The sequence below is a fragment of the Lepidochelys olivacea genome, assembly GCF_965140295.1.
Source record: "Lepidochelys olivacea isolate rLepOli2 genome assembly, chromosome: 14".
NCBI classification, from domain to species: domain Eukaryota; kingdom Metazoa; phylum Chordata; order Testudines; family Cheloniidae; genus Lepidochelys; species Lepidochelys olivacea.
In genome coordinates, this window is record NC_140424.1 from 18490044 (window position 1) to 18511430 (window position 21387).

The 21387-nt window shown below is 51.1% G+C and overlaps 1 protein-coding gene across 4 annotated transcripts in view; it reads right to left on the reverse strand.

The window, feature by feature from the left end:
• SEPTIN9 (septin 9) overlaps positions 1-21387 on the reverse strand; it is a 259220-nt gene that overhangs the window by 63307 nt on the left and 174526 nt on the right. The window contains exon 1 of one of the 4 annotated variants that reach the window (XM_084647132.1): positions 7716-7831. The exons of the other annotated variants lie outside the window; for them this stretch is intronic. The gene's annotated coding sequence lies outside the window, so the exon portion shown is untranslated. Of the gene's footprint in view, positions 1-7715; positions 7832-21387 lie in introns of those variants that run through there. 4 annotated transcript variants of the gene reach the window in all.

A 21387-nucleotide genomic window follows, 5' to 3' on the forward strand; every position in this document is an offset into this window, starting at 1 on the left:
GCATATGAAGCGGAGGAGACTGGATGGTAGCAGCCCCCAAGGAAGGACTTGAGGAAATCATAATGCATTTAGCTGGCCCAGCAGTGTGGCATGCTGCATGGCCATGTGCAACAGCCCCGGCTGGCATCTCCCCAGTCCTGTGAAGGCAATGCACTGAACCTCTGAAGAAGGGGTGTCCCGCACTGCACGAGAGTGGTGCCTCCGGCTGATTAATGAGTGACACTGATGGGCCCCAAATCTTCAACTCACTCTTGGTCAGAGGACGGGTCTAAGCAGGGGATAATTGGGTGCAACTGTTGGGATTCCAGCAACAATGCAAAAGGTCTCACCTTCCCTCTTCAGTCTCAGGAGAGACTAGAAAATATGTTCCTAGACATTTCCAGGCCTGCTTTAGGGTCACCGTATCTTAACGTTCAATTTAGTAGAGAGGCACTCCTGGGAGCGTCTCATTAACTCCCCTCTCATGCCAGTTTGACTCAGACCCAAAAGGGAAATCCCTTCTCTTCTCTTAGCTGCAACTCACCAAGAGAAAGCACCTTATGATTCTCTTCCCAGATGGGCAGAGCCCAGCACTCCTTCCCCAACACATGTCCTTGGCTCCTGGCTGGTGCGGGCCGATTTGGATCCCAAACTTCTGGTGGATAGCCAATGTTTTAGTTATTAGTATCTGTATTACAGCAGCACCTAGATTCCCCAGCTGTGATCAGGGTTCAGTGCAGCAGGCTCCGGATGCACAGTCCCTGCCTGAGAGCTTCCAGTCTGAACAGACAAGACAGAGACAGAGTGAGAGGCAAAACCGAGCTCTTGGGACTTGCCCTAGGTCACACACCAGGGCAATGGCAGGGCTTGGATTAGCACCCAGCACTCCAGACTCACAGGGCAGTGCCCGAGCCACAGGACTATGGTGGCTTCAGTCTGGCCATTCCAGAGTGGAACAGGTCACCAAGTTCTGATGTGGATCAGAGCCTTCCCAGAACTGGATCTGGACTTTACTGCAGTCCCATTTCTACTGGGATTCTTTCACTTTGGGAAAAAACGAGGACTCCTGATACAGACTAACACGGTTACCCCTCTGAAACCTTCACTTTGGGATTACCCTGCTGCCTAGGGCTAATTGACTGATCTAGTCCTCCTGGCAAGAGAACATGCCCTGCAAACTGGATCCCTGCAGAGAGCGCAAGTCGCAAATCCACATTCCCATGGAACTGCTGGGAGAAAGGGCTCCCATTGCCTGCCAAGCAGCAGGGCCTTGTTGTGCAGATGCAGTTGCAGAAGTGCCTAAAGCCAGGCCTCGCCCTTGCGATCTGCATTTCCTTGGGCGCCAGAGGAGCCAGCCTCATTGGGATTGGGAAAGAGCGGTATTCATATGGTAATTCTTCTGCAAAGAGAGAACAAGGAGAAGCCTCTTCTGCTCAGCAGCTGGGGCTGGGCTCCCACTAAGGAGGAGCCAGCTGGCTGCCCCAACCGCCAGGGACAAAAATACAGGCCTTGCCTTTTGTTCTACTTTTCCCGCCTGCTCGCTGGCATTGTCCCTATTCCACCCACTCCGGCCTGCCCCACCCTCCGACAGCCCCTGCTGGTCTGATTCAGAGCCTGCCCAGCCCAGCATGGGCCCAGGGGTCAAAGGGAAACAGCCCAGAGCGGGAAACAGCTTGGCCCATTGGCAAGGGGGAAGGAGGCATTTGAATGGAGTCCCATTGCCCAAGGTAGAGCGGGGGCAGCTCCCCTGTTTGAGGCGAGGTCTGACACAGCACCAGTTAGTGGCTGCCCTCAGTCCTGAAGGGGCATCAAAGGCCACTGTGAGATTGGCTGGCCACTGCCTACAGTTTGTGATGGGAAAGCAAAGTCCCACACTGCACTAAGAAAACAGGATCACAATACAGTTCCCAGCACTAGTGGTTAGGACAAGTGGCACCCTGAGATGAGGGTCTCATCTGAAGATGCTCCAGGGCCAGTGGCTAACAATGGGAGGGCTCCAGGAGAGGAAGCCTACAGTGAGTGTCGCTGACCAGTGGGGAAACGTGGAGGCGATAAACAGAGGGGGAAATTATGCCAATGAAACTCAGCAGAAAGCCACATTAGGGGGCATAAAACTTGAGCTGTCAGTGTCTCACACACACTGTGGGCAAGTCTGTTGTCCAGTCTGGTTTCAAATGTTCGTACTTTCCACTTCTTGTGGACTGTCCAATAGGGGCTGCATGTTATTATTTTTAATCTATGAATCAGGAGAATCAGCTACAGACATTCCCTATTGCCCAGCCATCCCTGAGAAAGTGACAGAGGCAATTCCCCTGCTCCCCACAATCATCCTGGGGAAAGAGTGTTACTGGGGGAATGGAAAAAAATTAACCTTTTCCAGCTGAGCCAGGAGAAAGCTCACAGCAAATGGTGCCTCCATCTAACTCACAATCCTCCCCAAACACTGAAGAACATGGTTTTTTGTCTTCCATTCAGTGACTCCTCCTGTCAGAAAACAAATCAAAAGCCTCCATGAAAGTGAAGATACAGAGATGCTGCCACTAAAGCAGCAGCTCAGGAAGATTTTGATTCTTCTTTCTCTCTGCTCCAAAGGCCCCTTCAACGAGCAGGCATGTAAATCTGTGCTTCAGGGGTTTAGCGTCTGATGCCGAACAATCCTGCAGTGCTCTCCAGACCCTCGCGAAAGCCAAAAGATTGTCAATAAGCAACTTGTGCACCAAAAGTCCTGGCTGGGACCTTAGCTCCCGTTCCTAAGATCTGAGTATTTGGCCCTCGAAAGAACAAACACACCTGGGGGCAACACAGATGAGGATGGAGATTTCAACATCATTTATGATCTTAACGGAGTTTAAAAATTCAGAGCAGGAGAAAGGAACGTGAGCCCCGAGCAGGAGTTCCCAGTATGCAACAGTTTAACCACATCACAAGAAATCCCCCGGCCACCTCCCTTCCTGCTGTCAATCAAATAACAGCCCGGCGGCAATGACAGCAATTGCTTATTACGTGAAAAATGCGTATTAGGAAAGGAGTGAATATATTTTTAGCAAGAGGAGCCAGGGCCATATGACCAGCCAGCTCTGCACTGACCACAGTTTGGACACCACTGTTCTAAGGTAACAGAGGCCATGGAATTCTATGACCCAGCGAGAGCTACAGTGAGGCTGCATCTCTTTCTATAAACAGGATGGGGATTACAGGTAGTGATTTCAGTGGGAGGTCTATTATTGCTCTGCAGGATGCTGAAGTATCCTCACAACAGCAAAACCCTGGGAAAGCAAATTCCTATGCTGCAGTTCCAGAGAACCCTGGAATTCTGAGAAAGGAGGGCCCTGCTCAAAAGACTCTCACTTCTCAGGGCGCATGAAAGGCCATTTCAAGAGCATGGTGAGGATGGACTTCCATTTCCCTCTCTTGAACACAACTGACACTTTCCAGTAGAAACCAGGGCACATGCTTCTGAGAGCAACAGCTATGGCCTAATTATAGCTGACTGCAAGTTAGAAGACCGTACCCACACACACTGAGCAGGGGATATGTGATAATGATCCTTTGCATTTCTCGAACAATTGTCACCTGAGCATCTTAAAGTGCTTTATATACGTCATGCAGCAGCGGTAACCGGACTTAAGGTTGAAACCAACTTCCTGGTACAAACCTGATTATCAAGCCCTCCCAGCAATTACTCAACTTCCCTAAAAGAATCCAATTCCCTTGAAATTTCACATGCCACATTTCAACCCAGGCTAGAATTTTTGGAGGGATTGTTATCTGGGCTCCATTTGAAATGCACTGGCAACATTAACTCAGCAAGATTTTCTCTTGTGAATTAATTAAGCCTCTCTACACTCCTGATAGGAAAGTATTAACCCTCTTTCAGGGATAAATAAACCGAATTGCAGAGCAGTTAAGTGACTTGCCTGAGGCCACAAAATGGCACTGGCGGAGTCAGGAATAAAACCCAGTCCTGGCTCTCACTCGTTCGTTTGAACTATACATCAAGACAACACTGTAGTCTAGGACATTGTGATAACCAGAATGAGGCTTGGACGGATTGTGTGGGGATCGGAACCTGCAATGCATGCCTAACCTCCAACCCCCCCCCATCACGGACGGGGTTCCTATGTTAGGTATAGCATATAGGGCACCACACTGCGTTAATAAGAAAACCATGGTATTTAAAATTAAAAAAAATTACAATGTAAAATCTCTTTTGTGTTCTGTTCAAGGGGAAAGAAGAAAACATTTAGAGTCCCTCCCTTCAAAGGAGTTCAAAAAAGTTAGGAACAGCTGATTGCTGAGTGCAGAAGTGAGACATTATTGATTATTCAACCAATCACAATACAGTTGGACCTTGGTTCATTTGTATACAGCTATCCTATTGGTTAGAATATTGGCAGACTTTAAAAGTCATATTTAATCACTGTGCTGTCACAGCTCTTGGGTACTGCACTCTGATGTCCTCTCCAGGAGATGGACTTTATTCCACCAGCAGACAAGGAGACTTTCTGCTGTATTAACAGAAGGAGACATTCACCTTAACTAAAAAGTGTTACATGGGTTGCACTAGTTACTTTGTGATAGTGTTAAGCATCGTTATTATAGTGCTGTAAATATACAGGATGCATTACAAAACAATGTCAGACACAAGCCGCACCCTGAGGAGCTTACAAACTCAGCAAGACAAGACTAGGCACAGAGCAATGGGTCAGGTAAGGGACAGTGTGGTGATAGGATCAGTGAAGAGAACTAGGCAGGAAGGATACCTGGAAAACACGGGGTCTCATCCTGTGCTGAACCTTTTGGAGACTCAGCACAGAAGGCAGAGATTGGCGGGAGAGGGGTCAGAGGTAACTTCACCACACCTTTGTGCGGCCCAGATTCACGGCTCATGGGGCCCCAGGCATAAATTAGAGCAGTTTATGAGACTGCTCTCCTCCCATGGGCTGCCTATGGGTTTGCCTACACAGCAGTGGCTGGCCCGTGCCAGCTGACTCAGGCTCGTGGGGCTTGGGCTGTGGGGCTGTTTCACTGCTGTGTAGACTTCCGGGCTCGGACAAGAGTCCAGGCTCTAGGACCCTGAAAGGTGGGAGGGTTCCAGAGCCTACACGCAATGACACAACCCCTTAGAGCCCAAGCCTGAGTCGGCGGGCACAGGCCAGCAGCAGGCATCTAAATGCAGTGTAGACACAGCCTAAGAGCTGTGTGCCAGCACAGAATCTCCACAGTGCCCTGTGCTATGGATATGCCCTCTCCTGCTCCCAGTAGGTCCCTGGCCCTGCCCTTGGCATGCCCCCTACACTGGGAACTGTGAGGGAAGCAGTACAGGACTGATTGCGGCCCCAATTCCAATAAGAGTATGGACACTTTGGCACAGAAGGAGTGGGAAACTGTTCTGAGTGCAAGATGAACTCATGACATAATAATAATACATATATAGCACTTTTCATCAGTAGATTTCAAAGCACTTTACAAAAGACATATCGTCATCCCCCTTTTATAGTTGAGGAAACTGAGGCACAGAGCGGGGACATGACTTGCCTAAGGTGATACAGCAGGTCAGTGGCAGAGCTAGGAACCGAACCTAGGTCTCCTGAATTCCAGTCTAGTACTCTATACACTAGGGCACATTGCTCCAATAGAAGGCATGAAGCTGAGAGTGGGGAACCTATATACCCACATCTCTTATTCGATGCTCTTCACAGCAGGGTCAGGGCTAGGTCATAGCTGCCCCTGTGCAATTACTCTCATGAATTTACACTTTAACCTTGGGGGGGGGGGGGATTTTAAAGCAGCACAGTGCTAGATTTTGGAAGGGGTTGAACAGAAGTGCTTAAAAGAACCAGATCTGGTCCCCTAAAAACGTAAGACCCACATGGTCACATACCCACTAAAAGCAGCTCCTGTATGGGCTTGTACAAGCAAACCTTGCATCACAAGATCTATGCTCATGCATCAGAGCAGAATCCAACCCAGAATCTAGATTTTAATCTGTAAGGCTTCCTAACAGGAGAAACCCACCCCCCTGGGATGGTAGGTTACTTCAGCAACTCTGTTATATAGTCAGTTTTAAAATGCTGGAGCAATGGTACCCTACACCCCTGGTCCTACAGATGGCCTGCTTTATCTGATCCACATGGCATCTATACCAGTGCACGGTGGGGAATTTACATGAAAGAGTAGTCCACATTAAGCCAGTGGGTTTGAACCAGAACACACCTGGACCTGAACTCAGAAACTGGTTTCCATTCTCAGTTCTCTGCATTAATAACATAAATGCATCCTGCATACTGTGGTGATGGTCATTACAGAAAAACCTGGAAACAATCTCACTCCACCAGTAACAATGCTACAGTTACATACTCAGCTGCTTGCTCAGCCCTCAGCCCCTGCCTGTTATGGAAAAGAAAGCATCCTTCATAAAGGGTAAAGACTGTCTCAGCGGATGCTCATGGCACTAGATAGATCAGGCCAGATTCATCCCAGATGCTACTTTGCTGACTGAAGTGGAGCTACCCAAGGAATGAATCTGGCCTCTTTTAAAAAGAGAGTCTAAACTTTCCTGGAACAAAGCTGGTTTCCCAACAAGGATGCTGGCTTCAAGCAGCACAAGGCATACTGTAGCTGAGGGAGCAGGGCCACCCTAAGAATCTGGTGCTCAGTCTGTTTGGATTTAAAAGTGCCAGGCAACAATGAGTTGCTTGGGGATACCAGACCTGGAAGAACAGAGTGCATTTCCTGTAAACAAGCCCTTTCACTGTAAGAGTCATTGCTAGATCTGTACCTGCCGAAGGACCCCACGCCCAAGCACTTGTCTGTCTGAGAAGTCCCAGGAAAAGCATTTCCTTAGTAGGACTACGGTTTCCCATAATGCCATATAAACACACGTTTCCCAACCTTCAGTGATCCTGCTGCAATGCAAGCAGCTGTCCCAAGTGATCATTTAAGAACCGGGAGCTCCCAGTCAGTTGCAAAGAGAACGTCTTGCCCTCCCCCAATCCCCTCACTATATCTCCCTGCAGCCCTGAAAGTTTTCATCATGAAAAGGCTTGTAAAGGGTAACACTGACTGAAAGCGACACTTGAGAACACGGCGTAAAGAAAAGTACTCATTTGAGTTTCAAGCGAACACAAACCGACTTGGACTCCCCCCCTCCCCCCGGGCTCATAGGAAAACACGCTCTGCACTCTTTCAAAAGAGATTGCTAGATAAAGGCAAGAGGAGAGTTTCAGTTAAGACCCCGTCTCAAGGAGAGCAAAACAAGCTCCTTCCAAAGCAAGGGCGAGAAACCACCAGAGAGAAAGAAACTAAAGCACCCGGCTCAGTTGGCCAAATATTTACAAAGAGATAGCTGTGAAGCACAAAGCTCTTTTCTTCTTTCTCAGGCGGAATCTGGTCGGAGCATGGAAACAAAATTCCCCCATCCCTGTCTCTCTCCGGTTCCAATGACTCAGCCTGGAGGCTGAAAGCTTTTCGCTGCTGAAACCTGCCCATCTCCAGAAGGGGGACAGAAGCTTGAAGGCGTCCTGCTCTGCTGAGCCTTGCACGTTACCACTGAAAGCAGCCCACGATCACCATTTAGGATTGCTGCCTCCCCCCCATCCCTACCCTGGCACGCAGGTCCCCAGCCCTGCGAGGGAAGCCGTGGCCGGAGAGAAGGCGAGTCCCCGTGCAGCACACGGCGAGGCAGAGGGAAGGGGGATTACTGGAAAGAACAAAGGGAGAATGAGAAGACTCACCCCTGCAGTTGAAACACTCTAGGCTCCTGGCGATGTTAGCAGAGAAGGCCCGCCCCCTTCAGGGTCACATGGTTCAGAATACTAGTCAATGATCAAAGGGGCTTTGTCACTCTGTGAATTATGAGCACCCAACAGTGCGGGGGGTGGGGGTGCAGATGGATAATTACTGCCCAGGGTGCAGAGAGTGGAGTGGAACCGGCAAGGGGGGGGGGCAGTTCAAAAGAGCCAATTAAAAATAAAAACTCTGTGACACAGTAATTCAGAGGAAAGTCTCTGCTCTAAAAAGGAGAGGAGGTGAAGCTGACTCAGCTTATGGGGATTTCGAAAACTCAGGGCGCTGTCACACAGGGGCGATCTGGAAAACAGGGAAGCATTCATCCCACAGTGCTGGCGGGATCTCAAAGCACAGCACATGTGTGAATGAACTGGGCTTCACAACTCCCCTGCCACTCAGCTAAGCATTATCATCCCCATTTCACTGGTGGGGGGCGGGATCCCAGGTCACACCATGGTTAAGGGATTTGGCCAAAGTCATGCAGGAAATCAGTAGCAGAATGATGACCAGCCTCCTGATGCCCAGCCCTGTGCTTTAGCCACAGGACCATCACCTTGCGGCCAACACAGCAGGTTAGTTGGCCGCTCCTCTGCTGTAAGTGATGATAGTTGTGCTGAACAGCACTTTGCATTTGTGCATTTCGCTGGGAGATGAATGGGGTGACCTCACTGATCTCCTCTAACCCCCAATTTATCTTCCTCCCAGCCCAGCCAGCTCTTCCTCCTGCTGCCTGATCCTGCCCTCAGTGGCACTGGAACATTTTTAATAGTAGGGGTGTTAAAATCCAGCCCCCTTACCCCTCTCTGCACCCTCCACCCCCCTGCCCAAGCTAAGGCTGGGAGCAGGGCTGTGTCTCCAGGAAGAGGGGACCCAGACGGGGATAAGGGGGCTGAGGCTGTGGCCACAGCTGAGGAGGGGCATGGGGCCAGGAGCAGAGCCCCTGGCAGGGGCTTGCAGCCGGGACGCCACATGTGAGGCCAGGAGCAGGGCCCTGGGATCAGGGAGTGGAGCCCTGGGAGCCGGGGGTGGGGCTGGATGCGGGGCCCAATGGCCAGGGAGTGGGGCCAGCACCTGTGGCCCCAGAAGAGAACCCCACGCACGGGGCTGGGAGTGGGGCCGGGGCATAGGCCCCTGGCACAGGGCCAGCAGCTGAGGAGTGGGGCTGGTGGCCAGGATCCTAGCAGAGGGCCAGGGCACGGAATCCTGGGCAAGAGCTGGGAGCAGGGCTCCCGGGCGTAGAGCCAGCGGCTGGGGAGCGGGGCATGGGGCCGACCCCCAGGACCTGAGCTGGGGAGTGGAGCCCTGGGTGCAGGACCGGAGGCCTCACGTAAAACCTGGGGGTGGTGCAGCACCCCCTGCACTCCTATTTCCCATGCCTATGCCTGCCCTCTAGTAATAGCTTGTCCTACATCCCGACCCACTGCCACAGAGAGGACTCTGATGTCTCCAGTTCAACACTGGGACTTCACCGAGGAGCCAGTCCTACCTCTTCTTCCACGAACACGAGGGCCACATAGGCACAGAGCTGCTGGGGTTTTGTTGCACAGGGAGGGGGCAATTATCTGAGGAGTCTTGCACCCTCTATGCACAGTGGAGTTCAATCCTCTAGGGGCTCCCTGCACGTGTTCAGACAGCGGAGTTAGAGGGAGCAGGGCTGCTGGTCTCTTGGCTACATGGAGCCCCACCCAGATCAGCAGGTGCAGGAGCAACTGGGGCTACTGCAGCCTGAGGAGTACTTCTCCCCTCGCCTGCGTGGAATCCCCTGTGCCAAGTCTAGCCCCTTGTGTTTGGAGCAGGAGGGAGGCTTTTGCTGGGAGTAATCAAGCCAGAGGAATTGGTGGGCTAGAACAGGCCCAGCCCTTAAACCAACCCAGCTAAGAAACAACAAGTAGCAAGGATAGCCAGGACAATCTATTAAACAAGGTGAATGAGCAGAAGATAGTTTTATGAATCACTTTTGTTGGGAAGTAAATACTCAAGACAAGGAACTTCAGTGGATTTGGGCTAGTAAAACCATAAATGTACTGGGCCCAACTCTCCACCACCTTGCCATTTATCTTGGCTTTTCCAGCTCTGGAAGGTGGGCGTAAAGGGATACCTGTCTGCTTTCCCTGGGTGCCAATCATGACACAAGGTGCAGGGCAGTGGTGAATCAAGCCCATCATTAATCAGGACCTCAGTTCCCTCTAAGCTGTACAGTTGTGCAGCAGCCTATTAAGCGCTGCTCAGGGCTGCAGCAGGGAGAGATGCCTGATAAAGAGGCGACTCTCTCTGCAGGCCCCAGCCCAGCCCCGGAGCTGCCAGGAGAGGCACTTCTTCCCGCCAGACCCAGCCCAGCCTTGGACCTGCCACAGCTGGGGGAGAGGGGCCCCTTCCCCTCCCCAACCCAGCCCTGGGTCGGCCATGGCCATGGCCATGGGAGAGGCGCCCCGCCCCTGGCCTCAGCCCAGACCCGGCCCAGCCCCAATGGGGAGAGATGCCCAGCCCAAGGGGAGTCCTCTTTCCCCACTGTAGCCCTGGGGCAGCCTGCACCCCAAACCCCTCATCCTCGGCCCCACTCCATAGCCCACACCCCCAGCTGCAGTCCTCAGCCCCCCCCACACACATCCCAACCCTCCGCCCCAGCTCTGAGCTGCCTCCCACACTCTGAACCCCTCGGCCCCACCCTGCCACATTAATTTTGTTATGTGCACCAACATGGAGGTGATGCACATAACAAAAATCATTCCGCACATGCTGGGAAAAATTAGAGGGAACACTGGGGACTGGAGTCCCATTGTGGGAGAGTACCTGGAAACACCTGGAGAATGACTACCTGGGAATAGAGGACCCTGTCATCTTTTTTCAAGTGTCTAATCACTACTGTACTGGTGCTACATGAATAATTTGGGACATGGGAAGGCAGACACTCCCTATCCACCCTCTCCTAAAGGCTCTAGTGTCTGGCTCTGACACAAATCACATACCATAAGCCCTAACACGGCTGCCACTCTGAAACATACCATAACACAGAGACCCACGATGCAATCTACGAATAAGCCTACACAGTTGCTTCACCTAAGACTACTCCCTTTCTTGTGCTTTTGTATGAACTCCTCTTTGCCCAAATGGTGCATTGGCACAGGATCAGGGAGCTCGGTGGGTTGCCAGCCTGGGTAAGTCAGATGGATGGTAACACATGCCTTTGGGCCAGGCTTTCACTGCTATCCATTGTTCATTTGCAAGCTGAATGTACGTCGCCCTCTGACAGCACGTCTGCTCCCAAACTAACCCCACGGGCAAACGCTCGACGCAGCATGAGCACTTTGTCCAGGTCAGGACATATCAATGGGTTTGCATGCAGGCAGCCTCTCTGGATTACTGGCCACAGTCAGTTTTCTCCATCTTTTGGCTGGCCTTTGCTTCTAATTGGGGTAAGAAATCTCTCTCTCCCACTGGCGAAGAACACACTGAGGCATGGGGAAGGCGGGGGAAGGCTGGCCTTTGAACCACCCCACTCATTCACACAGGAACAAACTCAAAGACAGATAAAGAGAAAAAATAAAGATTCTTCCAACCCCTTTTTGGGAGCAGGTTCTCACAGCTAAAGCTGTTGGGGCAGGGATGGGAGAAATCCTTCTGGTGCCATCTCTTCCTAGCCCTAATGAGGGGCCAGGCAAGTTATGTAAGTTACTAGTACTCCATAGAGATGTACTGGGGAGGAGTTTGCCCTGCCCTAACCCATCCCTGCTACCTTAAACAGCCAGCAGGACAACTCAAGCCCATCCAGTACCGGGAGGAAGGGAGTTTGCTTCCTGACCATTCCTCTTCTTCCTACTATCCAACTGACAGAGCAAAGCACCTTACCAGGGAGAGATTTGGGAGACAAGCTCCTGCCGCATTGGCCTTTATACAGACATTTAAACTGTCCACAAGCAAAATTGCAAGAGAGAAATATGCTTCTCAGTGGAATATGTGTCACAGCAGTTTTGCAATTGGCAAGGGTGATCTGTGGTTGGCGTCTGACTTGTCAGTCCGACACAGGACTGTGTGAGCTGGACAGTCTTGGACAACGCCAGCACACTGGATTGGAAAGTCAGGATCATCAGAAAAATCAGTGGTCGCCTCTGGTCTGCAGCATGTGTTTTACAGATGGGGCTCTATGGCAGAGGGGGATGTTCTCAAGAGCCAGCCCCTCCGAGCTGCGGGGGAGGGGGACGTTACACTGAGGCAGGTTATCATACCTGCAATACACTTCACTGAGCCTGGGAGGTAGCGGGCAGAAGCTTTGCTCCACTGCAGGCCGTGGAATAAGTGACCGTTATTTGTGCATGGGATAGTGTAGCCCAGAACTTCCCAGGTTGCCTCCAAAGTGGTCACATAAAATACAACCACAGAGGAGAGACGCTTATTGCAGCAGCCTCGAGTGAAACATCCACAGCGTGACGTGGGGAAGCGACCCTGCCAACAGAGAGTCCCAGGTTCCTCTCCTCTTCCCAGCATGCCCCAGCTCAGGGACAAGAACCAAACTGAGGAACTGGTCATGTCTCTGCCATGCAAGACCTCGGTCTCAAAGAGATGCAGACTGAGTGTAAGCATCTGCACTCTCCTCCTCCTTAAAATAGTCACTCGCAAGCTGACCTATTCCTTAATCCACCCAGGTCTTTGGGTGGTTTTGTCCTTCCAGAGAGCTTGGACCTAAAAACAAACAACAGGGCACAGGGGAAGTGCTAGGGCAGCTGCAGTAGATAGCAGGCAAACAAACCAGCATCCTCAGCTTCCCACCTATTGAAGAGAACCTCCTCCCAGCAACTCAAGTTAAAGCAGGTCCAGTCCCCCCCCCCCCCCCGTGCTCCCCGAGCTCTGCCGTCAGGGCCCTTAAAACAGAGCCAGGGAACATACAAGAGGGTTGTTAAATCCACCATCATCTCCATCCTTTGTGCCCTTCAGATGTTCTGATTGTAGTTTGCAGTGTGAGTGGGCAGAGCTTTGTAATAGGAGGAGAAAGGTTAAGCAATTTGGGGACCAATTCTGCAAGGTCCTGAGCGACTGGAGGACACTCAGTGCCTCCAGGACTTGCTGAGCACTTTGCATAATCCACCCCATATGTGTCAAAGGAGAAGTGAACAGGGAGATGGAAGGATAGGACGCTGAGACCGTCAAAGCCAGCTAAGGGATCTGGAAACCCAATTCCCATGAGACATTAATGGGAGGGGGCTTTGAAGAGAGCCTTAAACCCTAACCTTTGGCAGAGAACCATCCATTTAAAACTACATACGCTCCCTGCTCCCCTGGCCCTGCTGCAGACTATTAAGCAGCCCTGTAAGGAAATCGGGAGAACAATAGGTAGCAGCTCATTTAGGAAGGGCCACTACATGCGCTCCTAAAGCAGAGCACAGGCTTATTCGTGACACTTTCCCTTCTGCTACCCGACCCAGCTGCTCAGCAACCGAAAACCAGGCACAATGATAACCAAACCTACTCCCCAGGGGCTTCCTCCTCCCCGAGGCAGGCCTGGCTTGGATCACTAAGTTCTGGGCAAAACCGTCTAGTTTGCATAGGAGCATGCAGAGACCATGTTCAGTATCACATGTCAAAAATCTCTGCGCTTTGCGTAACTTGGGCTCTGCCAAAGGAGCATTTCCCTGTGCTGATGCCTGCATCACGCCCCTGGTATTTCTCCTTCTATCCCTCCCCCAGACCAAGCCACTTCTGCACCATCCCCCCATCTTCCAACTTCCTTTACACTCCGGTCATCTCATCTCAAGAGCTCTGACTTCCTGTGCTAAACTCCTGTAGCTGCACACAGCCACAAAACCTGAGCAGCTTCCTCCCCTGCTCCTTATTCCCTGCTGTGAGGGGAACAGAGAGGTCAGGCAGAGAGATTTAACTCAGCCAAGGATTACATGTAGGAGAATAAGCCTTGGCCAGAGTCTGCAGAGGCTCCAGGATGATTGGGGGACACCAGCTCTTTGTTAATCACATCTACAGCAGAGCTGGTTGGAAATTTTTCATTAAAAAAAAAAATTAAATGGAAAATGACACTTGTCAAAATCAAAATGTTTTTAAAAGGGTGATTTTGACATTTAGTTTTAAACAAATGAAACAAAGCATTTTAATAATGTAAAAACATCCCAATTCAACATTTTTGGAATAGAATGTTATGATTTTTCATTTCAAAACACTAGTCAAACAAAAATTCACTTTTTTAATATTAAAAAGTTGTGTGTAGTTTAAATGGGTCAAAATCAGAGCAAAATGTTTTGATTTTACCAAAACCAAATGTTTTAATCAACCGCCCTCCCCCTTTTTTTCCCCCCTCACAGAATCTCTGTTTGCGGGAAATTTCAAAGGTTTGGCTTCCGTTCTGTTTCGGAATAGAAAGAAACTGGAAATTATGGAATTTCCCATGAAACAGAAAATCCAGTTCCCACCCAGCTCAAATCTACAGGCTGCTAGAGCTTCCAAACCTTTGTCGACACTCCCTCTTAGCAGTGCTCTCTCATCAGTCCTCCTCTGTGCATCACAACCAGTTCCTGGGCCTCCTCCCAGAACAGTGCTCCAGGAGGACTAGCTTTCCTGTATGGGCAGTGCTGGGAAACACCCACATCTAAGGTAACATATGGGGAGCATAATGTCCCTTAGATGCAGCTGTTCATGCAGGGCAGACTTCTCAGAGAGGATTGATAGCCTTGTGGTTAAGGCACTGACTACACTGAGCCTGAAGGGATCTAAGTTCAGTTCTGAGTTTTGCCACAAGCTTCCTGCATAACCTTGGGCTAATCATTTAGGGCCAGATGCTGGGTGACTTCACTTGAGCTACATGGATTTTAACCAGGTGAGGATGTGATCCACTTTCTCTAGATGCTCCAGTTCCCCCATCTATGATTACTCGCAGTAAAATGGGGTCAGTAATACTTCCTGTGCCTGTCTTGTCTAGTTGGGATAGGAATATGCTCTAGCATTGCCACAATGGGGCCCCGATTCCAATCAGTACAGTTACTAGAATACAATTAGAGTGACAATTCTGCCACCCATAGGCTGAGCGGTACATAAGTATGCAAGGAATCCCATTACATCATGGAATAAGGTGCTGCTCATCTGGAGTAAGGGTGCCAGATTTGGCCCTTCAATAGTGCTACGAACAATTAAAAGGATTCAAGGCAAGAGAGCAGCCTGGGTGAGGGTGACAAGAAACCTTCATGGATTTAGGCTCAAAATGAAGGAGATTAGGAATTGTTAGGAAACAGCTCAAATGCCGCAGGGGATTTCAAAAGTCACAGGACGGCATGGTTTTTTAGCTTAAGAGTGCTGTCCATCCCTTCATCCCACAGCAGTTGTTCTTGCCAGAGTATCATTTGCCCCCCCAGACCACTATGTTATTTTTACTAATGAAACACTGAATCGACCTTCACTGGGGGGAAGGAGGGATGATGTACCATCTTACACTTGGCTGCATCTGTGCTGTGATTAATACCGTTCAATGCACAGATGCCAGATGTTCTCTGTGCAGGCTGGAGCCTATCCCATATTGCACCGAGATGGAATTTTTGGGCATATGGATGTGGAGTGCTGAGGGCAGGAGTTAATCAGAGGGCAGAGATTTGCAAAATCATTTGCATGGTTATGAGAAAAGACTGTACAGTTCTTATGCAGAGCAGAGCCAGTCAGAATAGAAGGATGCACCTACAGGATGTGACACATAACTGGGCCTCTATTTCTCAAATATACATCTAACTGGCTGATGGGTATTGCTTTGCATAATCGCTCTCAAATTATTTCTCAGTAACCCTTTGATGATTATTCAAATCCCTGTACTCTCATTAATCATTGCCTTCAGATCTCCCATCCATACGCCCACACTAAACTTGTCTTGCCCCTGCCCCACTCTGTCACTGATACTAACTGCTAGTTAACCGGAAAAGGAACTATGTGTATTTGGTCTGAGAGGAGTGGGGAGGATACACACCACGAGGAGGAGGATGGGGAAGACAAAGGAGACAGACATTCGGCATAGAGACTTCTCAAGGTCCCTTCCAGTCCTACATTTCTATGATGCCTTGGTGACAAAATGGGTGGAAGGTCAAAAACTGAGGTCTCCATGTTTGGGGTAGGCATACGGAGCAGTAGTTTGAGGAGGACAGTCAATCAGACCAGAGAGCATGACAGGAGCCAATCAGAGTACAGGAGCAAGAGGAAGGATCACATGTCCTCAGAATCCATGGAGGGGGTGCCCGGGCTGTAAACACCTCTGCCTCCCTCCTGGGAGATCATCTAGTTCTCACCTTGTAAACAGGAAGCAGCCTCAAGTTATCATTCAAATCTCTTTCTGTTTTCATAGCAAGTGTTCATAAAAGCTTGTTCTCAGGCTGGTAGTGCTGGGTGGCCCTGTCTCTTGTCTCCCTGCAGGGCTGAGAGATCTGTCTGCATAACCCTCCAAGCCTGGACTGTCCGAGCTATTTCCCAAGCAGCTTACTTAGGAGTCATTTCACTTGTGATTCAAGCCAGTTTGTAACTGGACTCTCCTAAAGTACTGTGCTTGCTCCATCAAGGCTTAGCTTCACTCTCCTGTGTCCCCTCGCTCCTGCAGTAAGCAGCTTTACAGCTCTGGGACTGCCCGTTGCATAGACGCCCCTCAGAGTCCACAAGGATTTCCTTTTAATCAGTCTCGCTGGGGTTTGTCTCTGCAACAGACATTCATTTGCAGCCAAATCCTGGAGCATCAGATATGATGACACTGCAGCACATTCTGATGTGCCACATCCTGTCCTGGGCTGAAAGGGAACCTGACAGTGCTCCTTCACTTGCCATCTTCTGGGTGTGGTGTGAAACACAGTACCTGAGCACTCGTCCTCACTGTTCCCCTGGCTCCTCTCTGCAGAACAGGGGTGCTACCTGCAAGGTCCCGGCCCACTTCCCACCAGCTAATTACTTTCTCTCTACATTTCCTCTGTGGTTTCAATGGGACACACGGTTTGCTAAAAGGGTTGTGTAGCATTGGTGTGCATGGTTAAATAGCTGCCATGTTCCATCCTGGACATGGCTGCATTCAGTAATGGGGGAAGTTCCTGTTGACCACAATGAGAGCAGGAGCAGGCCAGTCTTTTCCGAAGTGCTCTGGAATCTTTCAAGGCTGAGAGACATTAAATACCCTTACCACCACTGATAACTCAGTCTCCTTGTTCATCTTCATTTCACATTCACAGCCTAAGTGCCTGGCTCATAGCAGTCCTCTGCTTGTATAGTGACTGGTGCTTTCCTGCCTAACTCTAACTTCCAGCTTAGCAATGCTGGTAACTTCTCTAAGCATGTAGGCCCTGAAGTAGCAAAGCACTTACGCATGTGAGCGCTGTTGTACCACTGCCTTCAACAGAACTTCTCATGAGCTTAAACTTAAGAGTGTTCTTAAGTGCTTTGCTGAATTGGGGCCATAATGAACAAAGAGCAATGCAGTTACTGACATCAAAAGCTGCAGAGAATCAGACGAGATATGTATTCAGCAGAGGCCAGACTTATGTGTGACCCAAAAAGCTTCTCATGTGGCTTTGGTTCACTTCCGCTCTCTTTCTTGCATGGTTTCCTCTTGCTTTGAGCTCCTACAGGTGGGAGCAGAGCAGAGTGCAAGCAGTTTCCTCAGATGCTGAATTCAGCTAATAAACACTTCAGGTCTGAGTAGATGGTTCTAATGCTAAATCAATGCAAATACTGTGGAGCCCAATGGCTAGTGCACTGGACTAAGACTTAGAAGAGACCTGGGTCTAAATCCGAGCTCTGCCACTGGCCTGCTGAGGGCAAGTCACTTCCCATCCCTGTGCCTCAGTTTCCCCATTTGTAAAATGGGGATAATAATCCTGACGTCTTTTGTAAAACAGCTATAAGCTTATAGCTATAAGCTTTCATAGCTATAAGAAGTGCTATAGAAGAGCTACATGGTATTGTTGTTGGCAGCTCACACCATTGTTCATGAAAGGGTCACTAATTCCGTGATATGGTGATTGTCTCTCTCGCTGGGGCATATTCAGATTTCAGCAGCACTGGTGTAAATCTAGAGGAGCCCCTCTGAAGTCAAAGCACTTACACCAGATTTTAGTGAGAGCAAAATCTGGCCAAGTGTGAAAACACCCTTGCAGTTTGTGATTTCCAGCCTGTGCTCTGATGCACACGCCTGAATCCAAACATTCATGAGGATCATCAGTGATTCCCTCAGGACCAGCCCAACCCATTGACTTTGGGAGATGGGGGTATTTGTTAGCATAGGAGGAAAGAAACTGGATTGGGCAATTCCCCATATGATTTAGTGGAATGTCCCGTCCCCCCACCCCATTCATACACTCTGCACATGTACCCCTCCATTTGTTCTCCATCAGATTTCCCCTGGAAGCCTCCTGTCTATATTGGAGGCAGAGCGCTGCACAGCCCAAGGAAAGGTCAAGCTGCAGCCCTAAGCAATCTCCTTGTAGCTCTTACGTACGGGAAGGGGTTGGAAGGGGGATAACAATTGACTCTCTGTGATGGGACTTTTCAATGTTACTGGCCCAACCTAAATATGAAAGAAACGGAGCCAACCTCTAGCCAATCCGAAGGCTTCCTGATTCCTAGCCCTATGTCACTGGCATCACAAAGCCAGCAGCCCACAGCATCAAGATCAGAGGTGGGCAAATACGACCCGCGGGACTGTCCTTCCCGGCCCCGGAGCTCCTGGCCCGGGAGGCTACCCCCGGCCCCTCCCCCACTGTTGCCCCTCCCATGCAGCCATGCTGCCGCGTGGGCAGAAGAGCTGTGAGCTCCTGACGCTCTGAGTGCCATGGTAAGGGGGCAGCGGCAGCCTGCGTGCAGCGGTGACAGGGTTGGGTAGGGGGTCCCGGGGTGCAGTCAGGGGACAGGGAGCAGGGGGTGGCTGGATGGGGTGGAGGTTCTGAGGTGGTCAGGGGTTAGGGAACGGGGGGGGGGGGCGTTGGATAGGGTGTGGGAGTCCTGGGGGGCCTGTCAGGGGGCGGGGATGTGAATAGGTCAGGACAACCAGGGGACAGGGAGCAGGGGTGGTTGGATAGGGGGTGGGATCCCGGGCAGGGGGCAGTTTGGGGCGGGGGGGTCCCAGGAGGGGGCAGTCAGGGGACAAGGAACAGGGGGAGTTGGATGCATCGGGGGTTCTGAGTGGGACAGTCAGGTGGTGGGAAGTGGGAGGGGGTGAATAGGGAGCGGGGGCCAGGCTGTTCGGGGGGGGCACAGCCTTCACTACCCGGCCCTCCATACAGTTTTGCACCCCAATGTGGCCCTCAGGCCAAAAAGTTTGCCCACCCCTGATCAAGATCCTCAACTCGCCATAGTGACTGGATGCAGCCTTCCAGGGGTTGGCCAGGAGAGAGTTAATACCACCAGAAACCTCTTCAGTGGGTGTCTGCCTTCCCCAAAAAGGCTGCCAGAGCGCTCAGCCACAGGCGGATGCTCAGCCACAGGGGCGGATGTAGCCTCCTGATTCAATGGGTGCGCTATACTTAACTGGGGAGGGGGCACCAACCACCCGCTGCAGCGCCCTCCGCCCCAGCTCTGCAACTCTAATCCCAGACCGCTGCAGAGGGGAGGCCCCAGGGAGTGGGGGCAGGGGCGTTGGAGACAGAGGCCACCCTGAACTCACCCCAGAGCCGCGGCTCCTGAGCCTGACTCCCCACTCCAGATGGCTGGCTCATCCTGAGTGGCGCTGCAACCCAGTGCGCCAGGTCGCAACGCCTGGAGTGCGTAGCTGGGTTCAGCTCCGCGGGACAGGAGATGCCACTGCAGGGTGAGTGCGGGGAGGTCCCGCTCTCCAACATCACACCTCCCCCAGCCTCCCCTTCAGACTGGGCCAGGAGAAGGGTACATTTGCCTGCTTATGAACCAACCCTTGGTTGTGGATGCAATTGGGCCCATGAACTCACACTACAGCTGCCCCTGTTCAGCTATGAGAGGAATGCGGCTGGGCTCAGCAGCTGTGCACTCTGTAAGATGAGTGGGATTCTAGTCGCATTTGGACAGATCCGGGAAATACAGCTACTGCAGGGAAAGGACAGACTCTGACTAGGACAAGCCATCTGCCTCGGATGCCTGATGGAAGCCTCAACTCAAATCCAAATAGTGCGTGTTCCCCTTCAGCTGGCCGCAGCTCACCGAGCTACCCGTGTAAAGGGCCCTCAAAAGAGGCAGAAATAGCCTCCTGCCACGTCCCTGCATGGTCTAGAGCTGATGAAAGGGTTCTCAGTGGCTCTGCTCCCAGGCCCATGCATAGTGGTGGATGGGGAGCATGTCAAGAGCAGAGCATAGGTTAGAGCAGCTTTGAGGCAGCTCTAATTTACACCAGGGACCAAGATGGTCCTTGTATGGCACCAAACTCTGGGAATGCAAAAGTAGATGAAAACCACCTTCACTCTCATCCCAGTCCCAAGCACATGGAGTAACTGAGAACCAGGCCCTTTCACTTTGAGCTTGTTGGCATGAATCCAGCCAAGCCTGAGAGCAACTGCATATTATGACCATCCCTTGGCTATGTGGTGGCCCATGTGAAGCTTGTTGCTTGGCTTGCTCCACTTCGGAGCAGACAAGTATCCACATCACAGAAACACTCTTTTCGGCACACTCCATGAAGGGCACGGAGACCGTCATGCTCCTAGAGTTGGCCCCTGCAGGGCAGGGCTGATGCCCACTGGTGAGCAAAGCCGGCAGGGCTGCCAAAGGTGCCGTACTCCAGCGCTGCATAAACAACAGCCGTCACACTCCAGGTCCATCAATCCATTTCTTCTAGCTCTCTAATGTAATTCTATGGCCCCACCACTGTAGTTTCTGAGCGCCTCATGATCTCTGACATATCTATCCTGACAACAGCCCTGGCAGGCAGAGAAGTGCTGGTGTCCCATTGTACAGGCAGGGAACAGAGGCACCGAGAGGCTAAGTGACTTGCCCAGGGTCAGACAGGAAGTCTGTGACAGAGCAGGGAACTAAACCCAGGTCTCCCGAGTCCCAAGCTAGCCCCCAGCCAATGGCCACCCTTCCTCTCCTATCCCCGTTCCACTGCACTAAATTTGCTTAGAACAAAAACAGAATTCAGACCCATGAGCAAAGTCTCCTGGTACTGACAGTGCTCTGTCCACATGTGCCCTGCCGAGGCCAGGGTGGCAGAGGGAGGCATTTGCAGAGGAAACACAGGGCATCTTTCTCCAAAGTCTAGTTTCCACTGGGTTCCTGGTCTTTGGCTTTGGAGCCCAGTTGTATTGACTCTGGCTGGCCTCCAGCAGCACAGACAAGGAGAGGAACAAGTGATGTTAAACTTTACCATGAGAGATGGTGGGGGTCTATGTTCTGACGGGGAGGCTACAGAACCCATGTCTGCTGCTCTATTTTGTGAAAAAATTGTTTCCTGAGGTGGTTTAAAGTGAATTTTGTGTGGTGAAAGGTGCTAGATTGACAGAAGGCCCCTGCGTAGCAGGGACTGGGTGGAGCAGAGCTGCACATATCAATAGTAACCAGGAGGGTTTTGGGAAGTCTATCGATGAATGTCCAGGAGTTATTGCCCAGCAGCGTATTTGGGAGAATACAGCCGCCTGCAACCGTAACTCCCGCCCATCCCGCCTCTTTGGGAAGAGGAAGCAGAGCTGAGGTCTGGTGGTG